Source organism: Muscardinus avellanarius (assembly GCF_963383645.1).
Source record: "Muscardinus avellanarius genome assembly, chromosome: 9".
NCBI classification, from domain to species: Eukaryota; Metazoa; Chordata; class Mammalia; order Rodentia; family Gliridae; genus Muscardinus; species Muscardinus avellanarius.
The window spans coordinates 81,306,067-81,324,741 of NC_137795.1; positions in this window are offsets into that span (position 1 = coordinate 81,306,067).

Below are 18,675 nucleotides of genomic sequence, written 5' to 3' on the forward strand. Positions count from 1 at the left end.
TTTTCTGATATTGTTTGTAAATTACATTGGGCAATTACAAAGTCAAAGCAAAAGGCATTAAAGACAAATGGATACTTTAAAATAATAAAGGGTGTTTCTAAAATAAATACCTCTCAAGAAATTTTAGGAATTAAAAAGCAGCATCGAAATTAAAATGCCAAAACTGCCAAAAAAAAAAAGAAATAACAATACCTACTCTGCATATGAGAGGTTAAAGAATAGAAAAATAAGTAAAAATATAAATGCCTCAAGTAACAATATGGTACAACTTCTGGTTAGATATGAAATTCAACATACCCAAAAAATTCCTTTAGGAGTTTACCAAAATTTACCATATGTTAAGCCACAAGAATTCAAAAATCTCTAATAAATACGAACATCGTAGAATACATTTTCTAATCACAAGGCAGTACAATTATAAGCCAGAAAGAGAGAAAGAAATAAAAAATGAAAAAGAAGAAAGAAAGAAGGAAATAGAGAAAAGAAAGGAAGGAAGGAAGGAAGAAAAGAAGGAAGGAAGGCCGGGCTCACAACCACCTAGAAATTTGGAACTCTACACTATAGTTAAGAATTCATGGGTGAAAAAAATATCAAAACTAATTTTTTTTTTTTTTTTGCGGTACTGGGGATGGAACCCAGAAGCATTCTACCTCCGAGCTACACCCCTTGCTCTATTTTTTATTCTTTATTTTGAAAGTGGGTCTCACTGAGTTGCAAAGGGCCTCACTAAATAGCGGAGGCTGTACTTGAACCTCAATCCTCCTGTCTCAGCCTCCCAAATGCTGGGATTACATGTGTGTACCACTATGCCCAGCTCAAAACCAAAATTTTAGAATTTTTGGCATACACAGGTATCTCAATGAAAAAATAAAACAGTGCTTAAATAAAGTTTCAACCTAAAATACATGCATAACTACGCAAGAAATAATAAAATTAAACACATGTTGACCTCAAGAATTTTCAAAAAGATAAAATAAAAATATGAAAAAGAAAGAACTGTTTCAATAAAGTAGGTGTTGGTTGAATCCAATAGATTACATATCTGATAAATGAAGCAGTTAATGGATTTATCAGAGGACATAAGGGAACTTATCAACCCTGTAGCAGGAGCCACAAATTGGTAATAGAAGCAAGTTAATTACAGTGTACTTTTGTCTCATGTAGATGAGATTTAACTTCTAATGTCCTTGCTTATTGATATAAAGAAAAACTAACATTTCACAGTTCGATAGTTGCATATCATGTTCAGGGAACAGGCTGACTTGCTTCTATATTTGGCCTCATCTGAAAGAACAATGGTAATATGCATCAGCCTACTGATCTCAAAAATATGTTTTCACTTAAAAAATTTTGTCTTTGTCTAAATAATAATGCAACATGTACCATAATCACTTAGCCTCTAATTTTTTCCATAATAAGTAATGACAGGACTATTGCTAAGTGCCAGACAATTTTTAAAGTAGTTGTGATACCACAGTTAACAAATATCCCTGCCCTCATAAAGTTTGCATTTTAGTGGGGAAAGACAACAATTCAAATAAAGTAGACGTATGTATGTATGTACGTACGTACGTTATGTATGTATCTATCTATTTATCAAGTAGTCAAGTAGTGCCTGGTTGGGAAGAGATTGTGGAGGGAGAGGGAGTTTTAAATGTGTAGTTAGAGAAAATCTCACCAAGAAAAATGTAACTGGACTAATATTCACAGAGTTCTGTGAGAAAACAAGACATGAAGACAGATAATGAGAAACAGTCAACAAAAAGGCCCTCAAATAGATACCTGACTGGTGTGTTCAAGAAATGGTATGCAGGAATATGGAACCAACCCAGGTCTCCATCAACAGATGAATGGATTGCAAAACTCTAGGAAATACACACAATGGAATTCTACTCAGCCATAAAGAAGAACAAAATAATACCATTTGCAAGAAGATGGAAGTCCTGGAGAGCATTATGTTAAGTGAGATCAGCCAAGCACAGAAGGAGAAGGTACATATGTTCCCTCTAATATGCCCAAACTAGGGAACGTAGAGGATACCAGTGGGACTCCAGGTAATGGAGGGGAAATACCAGTAAAGCTTGAATGGAAAGATAGGGGAGGAGGAAGACTGAACTTGATTAATGAGGGTCTACATCCGAATATGTGTAAACTTATGAATATGGCATGATTACCCTGGACAATCATTGGTGGGAGGGGGGAAGGGAAAACAGGGGAAGGGGGGAAGAGGACACCAAGTATAGTTTAAATGTATATCATTTATGTTCAATAAAAAATTAAATTACGCCGGGCGTGGTGGCGCACGCTTGTAACCCCCCGCACTTGGGAGGCAGAGACAGGAGAATCGCGCAGGTTTGAAGCCAGCCACAAGCGCTGGCTTAGGAGACCCTGTTTCCAAATTTAAAAAATGTAAAAATAGGTCTGGGAGTGTAGCCCGGAGGTAGAAGGGCTTCCAGAAACCCTAGTACCACCAAAAAAAAAAAAAAAAAAAAAAAAAAATTAAATTAAATTAAAATAAATAAATAAATAAATAAATTGATAATTTCAAGCAAAAACAACAACAACAAAAGGTATACAGGCCATCAAGGGAACAGATAGTGTGTTGAGTGTGGTAAAGCAGGAGTCACAAAGGACAAGTGCCCAAAAGTAGGTCATATGGAACCTTGTAGACCTTTGTAAGAACTTCAGCTTTTCCTGTGACTGGAGGGGCAGGCCACTGGGGATTTCTGAGAAAGGAGTGAAATCATGTGACTTCCCTTTAAAAAGGATAACTCGGCCAATCAGGTGGGGAATGGACTGCAGAGGGGAAGAGGAAGGGGGAGGCAGGGAGGTCAGTTAGTACTGTTACAACAATGCAGGGAGGTGCTGGCAGGTTTCCAGTGAGGACCAGGCATTTATCTTTTAATTTATAATGGTAGCATTATATTTCTGAAATGCAGTAGCAGTCTGAAGAACTGAATAATTTTGGAGGGAGTGATGAAGTCATTTTCACTTGACCTTTCCTTTTACGGTTTCAAAGCAGAGTGTTTTTTTTTTTTTTTCAATTGCTTAATATGTCTATTTTAATATTACATGAAAGATCTAGAAAAATTATCCTAGACTAAGTTCTGAGCAGCACTGGGTTCACTATGAGGGAGAACCTAATGAAAGCTGCATTAATCATATAAGTCCTGTAAGCACCTACTTTAATTTATGGACCATAGAAATTTTTGTACCTAGAGATCAACAATTAGTTAAAATCAAGATCCAGTAATCTCAGAAAATGCATTTCACATAAGTGTAAATTGTTTCTTTGGGGAAGGTTAGGAGGAAAGTTGATGGTATTGTCTTATAATGATGCATGATCACTTTGAAAGCACACCAATCTCCCTTTAATAAAAGAGGACCTAGGTGGCAAACTCACTCAGGCTTTGGAATCGAGTATGATGACACAGATCAAGCTCTGTTCTCTATACTTCAAGTGCTTTGGTTATAAAGAATGAACAGGGCCTTGATGTATTTTCCATCTACTAACTTATAAGGATCTGTTAAGAATTAGCCATCACCAATCATTATCTCAGGTCAAATCACTCAGATAACCACTTAGGCCCTGGTGATAATTAAGAGGGCTAAGCTCATTCTGCCTCTAGTAGTTAATACTGAGCTGATGCTACAAAAAACATGCTGCAAGCAAATAGTTCATATGGAGTGCAGCATTTTCTACCAGCACTGCTAGTCAACAGAGAATACCCCCAATAGCACTTTTCAATTTTTGCTGATATAAATTAGAAAAATCTTGAAAATGTGGTGAGTGCATTAGTATTAACTTCTTGCATCTGTCTTTGACCTCTCTGCGTTATGCTGGTTTCTGACTCTTTTTGGTTTTGAGAAAATCAGAGGAGGTACTAGTGAGAGATGAGTAGAACTGGCTTCCCTTGAGAGGTAACTGTCTTGGACAAGGTCATTAAAGGGTTTGCAAGTAAGGCATGAAGAGCTTCATGTAACAAAAATGAGAGCTGGGGAACTTTTGATCTGAAATTCTCAGATGACCCTATTCCTATTATTTATGTCCTACTCTCTCTTTTGAAAACAACAACAACAACAAACAAACAACATTATACTCACACAAGAGATATGATAAGGACTATGAAGGCTTGAAGTCTGAGAGCAAGGTGTGAATGTGTTGGTTCCTTCTAAAGACTGTCTTTTTCATGTGCCTTTACATCATTTTCCCTTTGTCCATCTCTCAAGTTTCCTTTTCTTGAAAAGATATCAGTCATATTAGAGTGGAGTCCACACTAATGGCCTAATTTTAACTTGATCATCTCCATAGATACCTTATATCCAAATACAGTCACATTAAGAGGTACTGGGGTTTAGGACTTCAACATCAATTTCAGTAGAAGCATTCTTCATCCTATGATAACATGTATAGACAATACTAAGGAACTTACAATCCAAATGCAACTGTACTAAAATTCTACAAATTTAGAAAGGGAATAGGATATAAAGTTAATATTTTAAAATTTAGTTGTATTTCATATACCAATATGAACAAAGGAATATTCCAGGATGAAAAGTCCCCTATAAGCAGAGATAGAGTGGGATATAAATATATAGAATTATGCCAGGCGTGGTGGCGCATGCTTGTAATCCCTGCGCTTGGGAGGCTGAGACAGGAGGATCGCACAGGTTCGAAGCCAGCCTCAGCTACTTAGTGAGGCTCTCAGCAACTTAGGGGACTTCTATGTCCAAGCTACATCCCCTACCCTTTTATTTTTTAGTTTGAAATAGTGTCTTGCTAAGTTGCTGAGTATCACTTAATTGCTAAGTCTGACCTAGAACCTGCAATCCTCTTGTCTCAGCCTCCCAAGAACTTGGATTCCCGGTGTTTGCCACTATGTTTGGCTAACATTTAAAAATTTAACTAGTATAACAACTATATATATCAAACGCTGAAAGCGAGAACAAAGTATAAGTAATCTATATTATCATCTTTTATATTGAAGACCAAATATATCCTATCGAAAAGTAATAATTGAAGAATTTTATAAGTCTGTAATTTTAACTTTTGAAGGGAACTTCTAGAAGAAAAGCTGAAATATCAATTACCTACAGGGTTCAAAGGAGGTGAGGATGAATAGGGTAGAAGTCTGTTGTATTTCATTATAAACTCTTTTATGGTACTACATTTTCATCACTTGCTTCTATTACTAAAAAGTCAGCCTGTTTAATCAATACTCTATCAATCAATCTATCTTTTATATATATCTATTTATATTTTATATATAAAATTTGAGGACAATTGAATGAGCATTTAGAAAATAATTATTTTATATTAGTGCTCTTTTATTTTACCAAGATTTTAGTTACCTGCTGATCTTTTATTTTACCATGATTTTAGTTACCATAAACATAGTGATAATAATTATTGTTACCAAGGGGAAAAGAAATAGAATTGAATCTTTAAAAATGGCTTATCTCAGCCAGGCGTGGTGATCCCTTGTAATCCCTGCGCTTGGGAGGTGGAGACAGGAGGATCGCGCAGGTTCGAAGCCAGCCTCGCTGGCTTAAGAGACCCTGTTTCCAAGCAAAATATAAAATAGGTCTGGGAGTGTAGCCAAGAGGTAGAAGGGTTTCCAGGAACCCCAGTAGCACCAAAAAAAAAAAAAAAAAAGGCTTATTTCAAACTATCTTGGATTTTCTCTTTTTTTGATGACTAATTTGGAAAAAAGACTAAGGATGCATTTTAAAAGCTTAGCATATACAGTGCTGATGTAAAAAATAACATTTCTTTGAATTTCCTTAAGTCAACTGTGAAAGAGCATATGCTTATAGTAAAGAATCTGAGTTTAGCACTTCCCCAAAATAAACGTTATTACATACTCGAACTGGGTATCAATAAAAGTAAGGTAAATTATACACCAATATGAGATATGTTCATTTTCATAAAATTTAGATACTGTTGGTAATTTTTTGAACTTCAAATGAAATTTAATTGCTATTATATAATTAAGTTTTTTGTACAGAAGTTTGAACCCAAGGGGTGCTCTGCCACTGAGCTACACCCCCAGACTCTTTTTCTTTTAGACTTAAATTTTTATTGGTGCATTTTTTTATACATCATAATGGGGTAAAAAAAAAAAAACTCATGTAGGCATAAATGCACACATCACCCAGCCAGCCCCACCCAGTCCCCTCCTCACTCCCTCCCCGTCCCTTCCTTCCATGCTTGGTTTAGTGGTTGACTTCTATATGAATAAGTACATCATGCTCTTCAAAGCATTTCCCTCTCCCCACCTCCCATCCCCAAGTTAAGTAAAAAGTTGCTGATGTCAGTGCTCAGAGAATGGGTCCTGTATTTGTAGAATTTCTATTCTAAAATCTTTGATATATCCTCACATAAAGTGTGGGATTGTAGCCAGGCGTGGTGGCGCACACTTGTAAACCCTGCGCTTGGGAGGCTGAGACAGGAGAATCGCGCAGGTTTGAAACCAGCCTGGCTTAAGAGACCCTGTTTCCAAATAAAATATAAAATAGGTCTGGGAGTGTAGCCCGGATGTAGAAGGCCCCTGGGTTACATCCCTAGTACCACCAAAAAAAAAAAAAAAAAGTGGAATTGTTTCCTCTAAAAAAGAAAACCACAAAATTATAGCTAGGCATGGTAACACACACCTGTAATACCAGTGCTTGGGAGAGAATGAGACAGGAATATCAAAAGTTGGAGGCCAGCCTTAGTAGTATAGCCTTATCACACTAAGCAATTTAGTGTGACCCTGTTTCAAAATAAAAATAAAAAGGATGGGGGTGTAGCTTGGATATAGAATACCCCTAGCCTCAATCCTTATACTCAAACAAGAAACACAAATTAATTTTCTTTAATTTTATAGTTTTGCTTCTCTTGTTATTTTTTGTTTTAGGAATTAGCGAAATAGAAAAAGGGAGAAAAGTACAGAGAAAAAAGGTAATATAAAAATATTTGTCTATTACTGTCCTCTACTGTAGTATTTTTCTCAAACCAATACTGTTTCATTAAGGAAATTACCATGATATTGACAAAAATGGAATGCTTACCCAAGAATGCTGGGCATTCTTCAACTACAAAATCTGTCTGTTTTTCAATATGAACATGATTGGCATTCTAGACCTGATAACTATTGGTTGCAAGTGGCTGTACTATCTATTGTGGGGTGTTTAACAAGCATCTCTGGCCTCTATCTAAAAGTACTTCCTTCCAGTAGTACTTTCCCAAGTTTTAGTGATCTCTGAAGTATCTTTATTTAATTTATTATTATTATTATTATTATTATTATTATTATGCAGTACTGGGGATTGAACTCTGGAATTCTAACTCTGAGCTATACCCTTAGCCTTATTTTTTCTTTATTTTGAAACAAGGTCTTACTAAGTTGTGGAGAGCCACACTAAATAGCTGAGGCTGACTGCAGACATGTGCTCTTCCTGTCTCAGCCTCTCAAGTACTGGGATTACAAGATTATGCCACCTCACCCAGGTCCTGAAGTATCTTTAGATACTGCCAAATGTCTGTTATGGGGCAAAATCACTCCTGGTTGATAACTATTAGTTCACAGGTTAGCCATCCTCTCTGTAATGTAGCCTTGTTATGAATCAAAGCTCTAAGCACCCCACAGCATTATCTGATGAACTCATAAGTTTTATGAAGCACTTGTTTACTCTACCTGTTTACCTCATAAGAAGCACTTGTTTACTATACCTGTTTAGTTCTAGTTTAGTTCTAGAAGCATGCTCTTGCATGTAGAGTTAAATGCAAAGCTGTTCAAATTACATCATGCCGCTGAGGGCTCAGTTCTTGTCATCATCTCCTCCAGCCATAACCACTCACCATCCCAGCACAAATATGTCAAATATGTTTAGAATTCTTTTTTTTTTTTCAGGTCTGAGGATGGAACCCAGAGGCATTTGACCTCAGAGCTACACTCCCTGCCCGATTTTTTATTCTTTTTTTTGAAACAGGGCCTCACTGAGTTGTGGAAGGCATCACTAAGTAGCTGAGGCTGTCCGTGAACCACGATCCTCCGGTCTCAGCCTCCCAAATGCTGGGATTACAAGTGTGTGTGGCCTGACTTATATGTGCAGAATTCTGTGCGCGACATCCTCGTAACCATCCAGAACAAACTTCTCCATCATTAACTAGTTTCAAAACCTGAATTATGTTGTTTCTGCTACCTCAGATGACCTTCAAACCACATTTGAATGTTGTCCTGTGTTCCAGGATTTGAACTGGCAACTAATTCTTTCTGCCACTTATTCTTGACCTAATTTTCTCTTTGGGTATCTGTTTCCCCCAGATCTTCTTGTATTTAATCCAAGGTGGTAGTGGGACTCAGAATCCCAAATGCTTCATTTGCTTAATAAGCTGGCATGGTATTTTGACACTTGGACACCATCTGGACTAATAGTAATATTAGCCCAGTGTGAAAAGCTTTTGAGAATAAAATTGACTGTTATAAAAATAATTGTAAGGTACTTGCCAGTTTTTTAGAGTTTAGAAAAAAATTTGGGCACAGACAGAACATACTGCATAGGTTACCAATTCATTGTATGTACATATGTACATGATATATAGTTCTGATTATGCAATAATTCTAAACTTTGGAAAATATAGAAATATGTACAGAAAATATGATCATTTAAAACTTCACCATCAGTCGGGTATGGTGGCACATGTTTATAATTCCAGAACTGGGGAGGCTGAGACATGTGGATCACAGTTTGAGGACAGCCTCAGCTACTTAGTGAGGCCCTTTGCAACTCAGTGAGACCCTGTTTCAAAATAAAAAATAATAATAAAAAAATAGGGTTGGGGTGTAGCTCGGCGGTAGAATGGCCCTGAATTTCATCCTCAGTAGTACAAACAAAAACAAAAACAAAAACTTCACTATCATTCAGAAATAACTATTGTTAACTTTTGAAATGGAGATTTACATCTAAATGTCAATGTATTTGTATGTACATATTTATCCACACATGCTTTTTCCAAAGTTTTTACTTTATAATGTATCAAAAGTCATTTCAAAATATCTTACAAGCCATTACTGGCCTCAGTAAAAAAAAAAAAAAAAAAAAGGTCTAGGGAGGTGATATGTTAATTCACCCACACAAGTGAGATTCACAGAGTCTCTTTGAAAGGCCAAGACAGCCAGGTGGTATGGGACACTCTGAGCAGGTGCCATTTACCAACCACTAGAATTATCTCAATTCATAACTGGGTAGGCTTGTATTAGTGTAAATCATCTTATAAGCAGTCCTATACATATTGCATTTTAATATCTACTGACAGACATGTGCCATATAACATCATTTGGGTAAACAAAGGACTGTGTCAGTGGTCCCATAAGATTATAATGGAGCTGAGAAATTCTTAGGTAATATTTTTGTTGTATCTTTTCTATGTTTACATACTCAAATACTTCTGTGTTACAATTGCCTAACATTATTCCAAACAGTAACACCCTGTACATGTTTGTGGTCTAGGAGCAATAGTCTATACTACTTAGGTATCTAAGAGTGTGCATGCCCATCTGCATCTTATATACTTAGTCAAGGCTATCCCATTTAGGTTTGTGTAAATACACTGAATGATGCTCACACAAGGAGGAAATCACTCAGTGATGCATTTCTCCAAAGGTGTCATTGCTAAACAATGCATGACTATAAATGGTAATCAAAAACATGATACTTAATGACTACAAATTATTTGAACCTATGGATATATATCTACATCTTTATCTCAATCTCTATCACTTTATCTTTCTTAATTGATATATTCAGCATTCATCAAATAAATCACACCTCAATAGAATTTATGTAAATTACTCTTCATGACAGTCTGGCCCCTTCCTCAAAAGTTGACACATTATAGCACCTAGTGCATGCATTTAAATTATTTCCTTAACCAACTGCTTCTCTTAATAAGTTATATTCTTCTGCAAGAATAGTGATTTGGTCAAGTATTAACGGTGTCTGTTCAGTAAATCTTTACTGAGCAGGGCAAGGGTGGTGCACGACTCTAATCTTAGGAGTTGGAAGGCTGAGAAAGAAGAATTGCAGGTTCACAGCCATCTTTGGCAACTTAGTGAGGCTCTGTTTCAAAATAAAAAATAAAATAGGACTGGCTGGGGGCATAGCTCAGAAGTCGAACACCCCTGAGTTCATTCCCCAGTACCACACGCGCACACACACACACACACACACACACACACACACACACACAATTACTAAAACAAATTATAATAATATTCATTCTTTCTTCTGTTCACTGCAAATCTTATTTTTAATTCTATATTAATATTTATAACTTAAAAGGATTTTTAGAATATGGAGCATCATGAATTACCATATTACTTTCGTTTTTCCTCTGCCTATCCTTTTAGGCAAGCTAATTAAAAACCACTGTGAAAGAATTGACCTACTCCTGTATTTGAGAACGCTTCAAAGCCTTCTATTTAGAAAATTCCTCTCAGCATTCCAGTCAAGTTACTCGGATGACCACTAGAATATTATTTCCTTCACAGAGCTTAGTAGTTAACAGTCATGACACTTTCATATTGCCCTCACTAGTCTGAACTTGAAAACTTATGAACTTATACTTAATGCTCATGCATTCATTCATTCAATAATTCATCACACCTTATTGAAGTCTTATTACCTGCCAGATCTGTGGATCAACAGATGAATAAAACATGGTCCCAGCCCTTGAGAAATTCTGAATTAGTGAGGGAGGCAGGCCCTCTACTACAATGTAGTAAGGCTCATAAGTTATTTATGGGCAGAGTATAAAAAAATCACTGTATTTTCAGACTTTCACACTCTCTATCCTCAAAAATAAGACTACCCTAACCACCTTAAAATACTTTTGCTCTTACAAGCAACATAAGGATTCTCCTAAGCATCTAATTATTTGAATTAATTGAAAACAAGGTAAGAATCAAAATAAGTAAACAGCTTGAATTATCCTAATATCGCCTCATGTCACTATCATAAAGCACCTGTATGATAAAGAGAAAGGTCAAATCATTGGACGTTTTCCAGTAGTGTTAAAATCCTCCTCTTTACTCAAAGATTTTCATATTACATCACAAACAGAAGATAGTTGGTATTTTATTTTTACATTATCAGTCTTACGAAAAATGAATGAGAGAACTTAAGGCTTCCAAAATCAAGCCCAGAGGAATAGTTACAATTATGCCATTGCATATAAATAAATTTACACCTGCCTCTTGCGAGAAACATTTAAATAAACGTAGCCAGAATACCTGGCACCTGGAGCAGACAATTTGCTTAATATACCTCTCTACACATGAAAGTTATTTTAAAAAATAATCATGAAACTAGGGGTGGGGTGCCAGTCAGTGACAGAGTGTATTCTTAGTGTATATTAGACCCTGGGTTCAATCACCAGCATAAAAAACAAGGGAAAGCCCCCCAAGTTATAAGATGAAATAAATGATAATGGACAGGAAAGAAATTTACACAGTGCAAACTTTCTCTTTCAAAAGTTCACAATATAATCACACATATAATGAATAATTAATTTAGCAGTGAAAAGGAGAAAAGTAATGAATTTCATATTCAAATTACATTTAACCATTTTTGGTCACTATTTTTACATTAATTGATACGTAATCATTGTATATATTTATGGGGGACCTGTGATGGTTCAGTAACATGTAATATGTAATGATCAAATTTGGGAATTAGTAATTTTTGTGTTGGGATCCTTTGTACTCTTTTGTTATATTGAGATATATATTGTTGTAAATGATAGACACTTCACTGTGTTACAGAATGCTGGAACTTATTTTTTTTTTTGTATCTGTATTTTGTATCTGTTATCCAATCCTCTAGGCATTCCTTCTCTTACCTACTATCCCTAGCCTCTGGTGACCACTATTCTATTCTCTTCATCTATAAGATCAACTTTTTTTTAGCTTGCATATAGTGAAAATAAAGGCAATGTTATTTTTATTTAGCAAAACAACAAACACTGGCCTGTTGTGCTAATGATAACTACACATTAAAACATTAAAGCAATTAAATAACAAGACTAATAAATTTGAAATAATACATTTTATTTTTCAAATATTTAAAAAGTAACATTTCATACATAAACTAAAATTTGCATATAATAAAAATATGTTACCTAGTGATTCAGTTTCAATGTTTTAAATATAAGGCACAGATAAAATATCTAAGCAACCATACAAATATTAAATAACTCGAGTTCTGTGTCTTTGCCTTTATAATTTCTATGCTTTCTATTTTTATTTCAGGTCCAATATTTAACTGGAATATGTAGTCTTACAGTCATTAAATTCTACCAAAACTGCAATGGTTTTTTTTAGAATTTAGACCAACAAAATATTTTTCCAGAAGAAATATTTTTTAATAACTGACATTGTTTAGAATTTCTGGCACATGGTGATAATGAAAAGCAGACTATAAAAATAAATTTTACTATTGATTTAAATCTTCTACAGACAACAAATTTCCTTATTTGCCTGCTCTGAGGAGGCAGCTTCCATTGCACTTTCCCTTAGTATGTCATTTACTAGATCATTTACCTTTTGGTACTCTCAGTTCTACATATATATATATATATATATATATATATATATATATAGAGAGAGAGAGAGAGAGAGAGAGAGAGAGAGAGAGACAGAGACAGAGAGACAGAGAGAGACGGACAGACAGACAGACAGACGGAGAGAGAGAGAGATAAATAGATATTTTTTCAGCACTGGGGATTGAACCCAGGAGCATTCTATTCTGCTTTAGAGCCCAGACCCATTAAGACCCCTTTCTTTTCTTTTTTTTTTCTTTTTTGTGGTGCTGGGAATGGAACCCAGGGGCATTCTACATCTGAGCTACACCCCCAGCCCTAGTTTTTATTCCTTATTTTTGAAACAGGATCTCACTTAGTTGCACAGTGCCTCACTAAGTAGCTAAGGCTATCCGTGAACCGCGATCCTCCTGTCTTAGCCTCCCAAATGTTGAGATTACAAATGTATCCTACCATGCCTGGCCAGACCCATTTTTTTATTCCTTTTAAAAACAGGGTCTCACTAAATTGCGGAGGGCCTCACTAAGTGGCTGAGTCTGGCCACAAACCTGCAATCCTCCTGTTTCAGCGTCCCAAATACTGGGATTACAAGCTTGCACTACCATGCTCGGCTGTTCTACAAATATTGTTTTCATGATTACATATATATGCTGCACACTGGGTTCTCCCTTCTCTTTCTCTTTCTCTCTCTCTCTCTCTCTCTCTCTCTCTCTCTCTCTCTCTCTCTCTCGTGTACTGGGGATGGAACACAGGAGTACTCTACCTCTGAGCTACACCCTGGCCCTTTTTATTTTGAAACAGGGTCTTGCTAAATTGCTAAGCCTGGCCTTGAACATGCAAGGCTCCAGTTTCAGCCTTCCAGTTACCAAGATTGTAGGCACATGCGATCACACTCAACTACAGGTGTTCTCAAAGATTATCTCCTTTGAGGCCTGCCACACTCCTACAGTGTGAGTACCTCTTCTTACTCTTATTTCACAGATGAAAGAACAATCTTAGGGACTTTGGACAACTTAGCTCAGGTCACACAAGTAAATAATAGAGACAGAATTCAAATTTGGGTCTGTCAGATTCAAAAGCCAATAACCGTCTCACACTCTTTGCATTTACTGATGTTACAAATATGACTTGAGTGCCTTCTGGGAGCTAGTAATAGAACTGTGCACAAGAAACAATCCCTGTCAGCAAAGGTTCCCAGATGGCTCAATACCTCCACTTTCCCCAGAGGCAGTTTTCCTCCTATTTTTGTCATCACAGTTTTACTTTTTCAGAAACTTCCTCTAAATGTCATCATAGAACATGTACTTGCTTGAATTTTCATCCTCCCCACCCTGTTTTCTCTCTCTGGAATGCTTGTTAATCAGGTATTGAAAAGTCCAGATTGATTCTCCAAATTTTATATCATTGTTCTACTTTCTCACTTGATTTAGTCAACTGTGACTTCCAGTATTTACTTTTAGAATTCCCTTGTTAATCCTATAGGCTAACGGCCTTTTAGAGTGTTCATTTCTTTCTGTGACTTATATTTGATTGTGAGGTCTATACAACAGAAGTTGCTCTCCTTTGTGTTCTAAGATGGAACAACCTTAATGGATATTACTATATTTTCCTCCATGTAGACCACCTCATGTTTCTTCAGATGCTATTGTTGAGATGTAGTCTCTGATTTCAATATAGTCTATAATTGTCAAGGCTTGGTTCCCAGGCTGGTGGTTTTTGGAGGTGCTATGAACCTTTAAGAGGTGGGGTCTAGTGGAAAGTCCTTAGGTCATAGATGGTGTGGCCTCCAACAGGACTGTGAGACTCCAATTTCTCTTGTGTGCTGGCTGTGCTCTGGTTGGAGATGTGACCAGGCTTTGTACTGGTGCTCTTGCCACTGCTATTTGCCACCTTCGCAAGGGGCCAAACCAATGCCCTTCCCCCACCATCTTGAACTTTGAACCTTGGAACTGTGAACTAAATATTTCTTCCTTATGAAGTCAGTTGCCTCAGGTATTTCGCTGTAGTAATGCAAAGCTGACTAATATACCAAGCCAGATCAACTGTAGAATCTTTGTAAAGAGTCTCTGCACTTGTGAGGAGTATGGATTTGGACTCCATACCCACATATGGTCCAGGTTCCTTTTGATTGCTTTATCGCCCATAATTTCAGTGTTTGAATGGTAAGTTCAGGCCGTTTCACAGAAGGAGCAGCCCTTTGTAATTACTAGCTCATTGCAAAATAAGTTAGGATTCACTTTCTACAAGCAAAGGATCTGAGGCTTGAAATATTTTCACTTCATACAATCAGAATCTTAACATCCTAAGGCTGTGAATTTAACTCAGTAGGAGAGCATGAGTTTAGCATGCGCAAGACCCTGGGTCTGATTCCAGCACTTAAGAACAAAAACAAAAACCCAATCTCCAACATTTAAAGCCTATAGACCCTCCAGTTCTCTCAGCCTCTGCTCTTGTTCACTGCTCAACTTTGAATTTATTCTTTATTTCTGGCACCTGAGAAACTCGTTCTTAGTTTTAGCATATTTTATGTCTTATTCAGAATCTGTATTTGTTTTGAAGGAATATTTCTGAGACTATTTTGAATCAAACAATCATCACTCATCTTAATAGTTCATCTCTCCCATACACGAAACAGACGAAGAGCAATCCCTTCTACAAAATCTTAACTTTTCTCCCATTAGTCTCTCTTCTTCTCTCTTCTTGTTTTCTCTATATTCTTCATCACCAACACCAGGAACCAGGTCAGGATAGTGGAGCCTTCCTAAGAGAGGTCTCTTTAGGAGGGATCAGGAGGGAAAAGGCCTGAAAACATTCATATATGTGTAAATGGAAGCTCACTGTTCTAGCAATACTGCTTATAACTGATCTAGTGAATAATTAAGAGTTAAAATATGGAAAGTTAGAGAGGTTCATGTAAAGACAACATTTTATCTTGGTTTCTTTCCATATTACAAGGTAGATACACTGCCTGGTGCAAGGTTTAAAACAAAATAAAACAAAACTTCATTTTGAAGTTTTACCATAAGTTTCAAGACGGTAGTTTTCTTTGTAGAAGAGGGAAGTACAGGAACCTTAAGATGCTAAGCAAGGGTCCTCTTGAGGACATGCTATATAAAGGATATACATTTCCGTTTGTCTTTTTTTTTTCCGTTTGAACTCTGGTAAGGAGTCATGTTTTGCATTCACTTTTGAAATTTTCCTTAATTTCTACTTCCTTCTACTTTGGCAGTAGTCTTCCCTGAAGTACTCTTATACACTTTCCTTTATCACTTCTCCCCTGTGTTTAATACAATGGTGATATCATACCCAGAGGTAAGATGCTCCTAAATACTGGTGGTGTCCAACCTCAAAAGAAGTAGGGGCACGGGCAGAACTAAGAGTGGCACAAAAAAAGATCTGTAATATAACTTATGAGAGGCATGAGACATACAATGACAATGGTAACAGCACTGAACATTTATTAAATCATAACATTTTCCAGACATTGAGTGTTTTGCATAGACAATACAGTTTCAATCAAACACCCCTATGATTTAACTATTGCTATTCCCCATTAATAGATCAAGGAATGGAGGCATAATGTTAAAATGAAACTCTCAAAATTAAACAACTGTTAGAGAAAGTGAAAGAGAAAAGGGGAAAAAGGTTAAAAAAAAAAGCATGTTAGCTTTTAATTGTTATAACAAAACACCTGAGAAAATCAACTTAAAAAAAGAAAGCTTGATTTTGGCCCCTGGTGTCAATCCATAGTCACTTTGCTCAATTGTTGCTGGGTCTATAGTGAAACAGAACATCATCATCAGGGGTGTGTGGTGGGGCAAAGCTGCTCACCTCATGACAGCTGGAGGGGGAGGGCAAAAATATATCCTTTAAGGGCATACTCCAATGATATACTTCTTCCAACAAGGTTCCATATCCTAAAGCTTCTACCACCTCCAAATAACCTGCCAAGCTAGGAATAAGTGGATTAATCTATGATGAATTTAGAGCCCTCATGATCCAACCACCTCCCCAAGACCTCACCTCTGAACACTGTTGCATTGGGAATCAAGCCTTCAACAGATGAACTTTTGGAGGGATTTCAGATCTGAACCAAAACAGCAAGGGGAAAAACCCAGAGCCTTGTTTGGGAGCTCTCAGTAGCAGGAACTTATGGACCACTTATTATTCTGCTGCAATTACCACAATTTTGCCACATGATCATCCATCTTTCTGTCTCTTCATTTCTAATTTCAAATCCCAAAGTAATGCATTTGATAGGCCCAGCTTTGGCCTATTACTGGTAAATTATAAATTATGATCAGGGGGCACAGGAATAAAATATAGACAGTCCCCACTGTATATGAGGCACTGCCTAAAAACACATTTTAAGTAGCCACCTCAAGTGATACCAAATGCATTACCAAATGATGTAAGAAGTAATCACATGCATGTATAAACTTGATTTTCTGCAACTGATATATGTCCCCAAACTAAGAACTATGTTCATTGACTAAAATATACAATAAGCATTTTTATTTTTATTTTTGGTTTATTTGAGTGTGTATGTACACTGACTGAATTGGAAATCAGTTACTATTTTCCTTAATATGGAACACTCCTTGAAGAAGCTGAGTTTACACTGAAATAAAAGACTTTTTTTTTTTGGCAGTATGTTAAGTTAGTTACTTTGAATGGGCCACTTACTGAGAATAAAAATTATGTCTTAAAAAAATCAAATACTGCCGGGCGTGGTGGCGCATGCTTGTAATCCCCGAGCTTGGGAGGCAGAGACAGGAGGATTGCGCAGGTTCGAAGCCAGCCGCGCGCTGGCTTAGGAGACCCTGTTTCCAAATAAAAATGTAAAAATAGGTCTGGGAGTGTAGCCCGGAAGTAGAAGGGCTTCCAGGAACCCCAGTATCACCAAAAAAAAAAAAAAGGAAAAAAAATCAAATACATTGATGAAAAATTTCTCAGAGGAGATGTAGAGGAAGGGAGAGGGAAGAAGAAAAATGAACATGTCATGAAAAAATGAGAGCCAACATAGGCTTTTATTCAGAGATTATTGGCCAAATTCTGGACACTCAGAGCTTCTGTTTTGATAGTTGTACAGCAAGCCAGACTCAGAGGATAAATCCAAGGGACAGTTAAAAGGGGTCTAAGAGAAGACAAAAACTGTGGGGCCCCTGAACCTATATCCCTATGTAATGATGAATGAAAAATAAACTTTGATCACTGAAGAGGTCAGTAAGAAAACATGCCCATCTTGGACTTGAAGCCCAGTAAAGGGAAAAAAGGTCACCTTGAGAATCTATAATAAGACATTTGAGTTAGAAGCTCAAATTCAATCTATCTGTACAACTCAAATGAAGACATCAATCTGGTCCTTGGGTTGAAGGTGTCCCCAAACAACATGCAGAAGCAATTTTTAATACTCTCTAGTGAAGTTCAGTTTTATCTTTAGCCTCAAAAGGTTCCCATATTTACAATCCCGGAAACATGGATTCAGTGTGTTTTTGAATAAGAGTACTCACACAATTTTCAGTGCTGGATTTAATAGCTACAGAGTGTACACTAAATATGCTTAAATCGTACAAGGAATTGGTGGAAAATAGAACTTCTAAAACCAAGAGGTGGAAATTTTGAGATGGGACATATAAAACAGATTAAGAAAAATAGAGGACAAAATAGGTAGTCTTAAAGATGTCTTAGAGGTCCTTAAGGAATAATTTCCCCAAAAGATGACGAGTTAAGAGGGGAAGGGCCTGGACATGGTGTTGCACCCTTGCAATCCCAGTACTTGGGAGGCTGGGACAGGAGGCAGATTCCAGGCCAGTCTTAGCTACTTAGTGAAGCTTTTCCCAACTTAGTGACACCTTGTTTCAAAATAAAAATTAAAAAAAAAAGGGCAGGGGATGTAGCTTGTTAAACTGAATGCCGTAGGGTTCAATCCCCAGTACTGCAAAAACAAAAACAAAAACAGTGAAAGATAACAATGCTTGACATTTATTTAGTGCGAAAGTTAAAACAAAAACTGAACATGAAATACCAAATACATCACTGATGAAAATGTGCGGGGCATAATAAAGCAGAAAAAGATAATGGCCAGGACC